We start from the raw sequence: 4,196 nt of genomic DNA, 5'->3' as shown, positions 1-4,196 counted from the left end.
TACTAGTGCCTGCTCGAGGAAATTGATGAACAATGGGAGGACAGTGCTACAGTGCTATAGCAAGTGTGATTGACTTAGGAAATATTCTGCATAATCCGAATGAGGAGTGCTTGTAGTATCATCTGTTTATTAGGCTGCCTTTTTTTCTCAACTGTACTGAAATTTAAAGGACATATCAAAATATTGGCATGATTGGTTTCTTATATAATCTGTCTCAGCTTGGCGATATATCCCTACACATGATCTTTGTTCTGTCCAAACAGGTGTCAGAATTTTCTGGCCTTAGAATGCCAGATGATCCCTCTCTAAAGATTTAACTTGAACTTAATCACTTCTGTAAAGACCTTTGCCAAATACAGACAGATTTTGAGGTATAAAACTTATGACTTCCATATTTAAAGTGCTATTAAAAAAAAAACAGCAGCTGAAAGCCTCCAGAACTGAATCACCACCATGCTCATGGCCAATCTCCACAGGCTCAGACAATCCTCATCCATTAGTGAATCTGCTGAAAAACCCAGGTATGTGGGATGTGTGACTGAAATCTCCAGGCTTTCCCAGAGTTGGGAATGGGTGATTTTTCCCCATCTACCTGTGCTTGAGTCACCCCACGAACTACCTCTGGCATCATTTTAGCTCATTAATGGCTATGGTACAGAGACTCATTAATAAATCTCAGAAAAGGAATAGAATAAAATGCTGCAGAGATGCCTCTGGTCCCCAAAGTCACCATCTAGTTAAAAATTTAATTCCTGCTGTTTCACCATATTTAAAATCTTAGAATTCCTGGAGTGACATGACATCTCATATTATATTCAAGGACTTAATGGCAACACAGTGATACAACAATCTTAACACACTTTGCTCTAAGGAAACTTTTTGGATCATCTTTACCGGATTATTCATAACAGGCAATACAAAGTAAATTATTATGTTCTGCTTTGGGTGCAAGCTTTGGGGATTTGAGTAGATAATTCAAAATATGGTGCTGGAAAGGTGTAATGGTGGAGGGATTGATGTTGGAATATTGGATGTAATCAAGTATTATGAACAACCTTATTAAGATAAAATAAAATTTGAAGAAGTTATGTTAACATAGACTCTCCCCCTCCCCCAACACACACACACACACACACACACACACACACACACACACACACATACAAGCAAAATCTACTTACCACTTGTTAGGAAACCTGAAAATCCATTCTTAATCCCATCTATAGAAAATAAAACCCATCAGTGAAGGGCTCTGCTGATCATTTGTGTGTCAGTCTGAAGCACTGATTCCAAACTTATTTATTTCACACACACATGAAAGTATAGTTGGAATTGGTACCTCCAAAAAAAATCACACTTATCACACAGATTGAATAACCTGCCAATCATCTCACTCCTTGAAAACCTAGGTGTGACGTGTAGTTTCCTGAATAAGTGGCCTCACCCTGCAAACAAAGGGGAACTCACACAATTGCCCTGATTTGGAAGGTTGTCCTAAGACCCAGGTGATCTTATCTGTGTTAAGTATTTTATTTTAGAATGCATGCTCCTTGAATAATTTTGAGGAAGTATTCTTTTATAAAGCTAACTGGCAATAATATGTAATTTAGAATATCCACAGACATTTAAGAAAGACAAGCAAGGCAAAGGGCCACATAGAGTATCAAGGAAGCCTTAATATTTGAAGTAGCTCCTTGAGAGCCACTAATCCATGCCAGGCTGCTCTCAGGATGGAAGTAGGACACAAGTGGTTGGCCTGAGCTTCAGGTAGGAGAAGAAAACTAGTATCTGTGAGATGGAATAAATGGATGGATATGGTATCATGTTAAGTGAAATGAGTCAGGAGGAGAGGAACAGATATAGAATGGCTATATTCATTTGTGGGATATAAAAAATAGGATGAGACTAATATCCAGAGCCAGGGAACAAAGGACCAGGAGGACAGGTCAATGGTTGGAAGCTTGCTACAGGTGTGCATGGGGCAAAGGGTAGTTTGGATGGAGAAGGATCCACGACAACAATAATAGTTGGAAATGATCACTCTGGATAAAACCTGAGTGCTGTTAGTAGGTAAAGGGATTTACATGATACACTTTCAGAGTCTGTGTTGCAAACCATAGTTCCCAAGAGGAGAGAGAGAGAGAGAGAGAGAGACAGAGAGAGAGAGAGAGAGAGAGAGAGAGAGAGAGAGAGAGAGAGAGAGAGAGAAAGACAGAGACAAAGACAGAGACAAAGACAGAGAGACAGAGAAGAAACATGCCTGCCATGGAGTGGGGGTGGGGCAGGAGGGAAACTGAGGACATTGGTGGTGGGAAATATACACTGGTGGAGGGATGGGTGTTGTAACTATGCTCTCACTGTCATTCAACTAAAAGTAAATAGTTTTTAAAATTAAGGAAATTTGGCTTAAAATTGACAATATCTGGAGGCAAATGGCAAGCAAAGCTTTTTGGAATAAGCTGTACAAAGTGATCAAATATCATTTATGTCTTCTCTCAGTGAGAGCTGTGATATCCTCTTTATTGTTTCCTACTGCTTCTTCTTCCACATTTTTTTCTATCTTCTAAATTGGGCCCAAACTGAGCAGTGCTTAGGGGCTCCAGAGTCACATTCTGTCTTTCATACTTGGGCTGGTGGTGCTGCACAGTCACCAGACACCTGTTGGGGTTCAGTGCAGCATTTAGTGCTAAGGTTTGACTTAGCACCATATTTACTGACAATCATCTCAATTCTGCATGATTTCAGGTGGTGTTTCTCTCTTCATAGCGTTTTTTTAACCAGTGAAGAAAAGTTATCAACTGGCTTAGTGTTCCTTGTCTGCTCCCAATTTCCTTCTAAATACACAAAGTGATGTGGGCGGGTTCTTTCCTTATATCTCAATCCATGATCTGTCCAGTTATGTCCAGATGATTCTAGTTATAGATAGTCTAGAGTTATTACCTAAATTCGCCTCCAATTCTAACTATAATATAGCATAATTATTTTGTTTTAATATTCAATCTTTTTAAAAAAATTGTTTGGTAAATTGTTTCTCAGTGTTCTAATACAGGAAGATAATACTTATTTTCAACTTCCATGCTTATTTCATTGCCTCCTATAAATTAGTAGTAATTGTGCAACTGTAGATACTTTAATATTTGTGGATGCATTTTGATCATAATTTCAAGGATTTTCAGATAATAATTTAGTAACAGCAATATCTTGCCAAATTGTTAATGAAAATTTTCTTTAAGGGAAAGGAAATATAAAGAAATAAAGAGATAAAAGAAAAAATATCTCCCAAATATTATTTGAATACCACAAAGGCAGATATTAAAATATCTAATAAATATTAATGCTATTTGAATTCCAAGTTCTAAACTCTTGAATGTTTTGAACATCTGTAGGTCTTTCATAACAGCTCATCATTCTCTTAGCTTTTATAATTCTAAGTATAACGTAATTGAACTAATAATTCTCACCGATCAACTGGTTATGCATATGGTCATACAAGATGGCTATACAAATAAAACTTGACATGAATGAGTTTGTTGTTAATTCAATGTAAGTGAACATCTGCTGATCATGTAGAAAGTTAATAAAGCACACTTAAAATGACTGGTTTACTCAGAACATTGGCAAAAGTAGGTGCAAGGAAACCAACGCTATTATTTATCTAATAGTGAAAATGAAATATTTTAGATTTTTTTACTTATATACAGTTCCTATTAACATTTACTATTTCTTTTGTTTCTTTTGTATGCCCTGAGCACCCAGCAGTGCTCAGGGTACACTCCTGGCTCTGTGTTCAGGGATAATTCTTGGTTGAGCCAGTTGTGGTGCCGGGAATCAAACCCAGGTCAGTTTTGTGCTATGCAAACATGCTACTCATTATACCATTGCCACTATATTATCACTCTGGTCACTAATATTTACAATTTTCTATATGTATATATTATCTATAAAATATATCAAGTATTTTAATGTACTGTTACTAGGAATTTATCTGAGAATCTATTGAGTGGCATGAGTTTGGGTCATTTTAATGGTATACATAAATGAAATATTTTCCCAGAAATTTTAGACTCTTGTCGACTTTAGATATACAGAAAATGGCATATTTACATATGGAATGTAGACTGAAATTGAAGAGAAGCTCCACTGATATATTATAGAGATAGAAAATCTCTAGATAGATAGATAAAAATGGATTTTGA

This window comes from Sorex fumeus, unplaced genomic scaffold (genome assembly GCF_029834395.1).
Source record: "Sorex fumeus unplaced genomic scaffold, SorFum_2.1 ptg000021l, whole genome shotgun sequence".
NCBI classification, from domain to species: Eukaryota; Metazoa; Chordata; class Mammalia; order Eulipotyphla; family Soricidae; genus Sorex; species Sorex fumeus.
Note: the sequence above shows the minus strand (reverse complement) of the source record.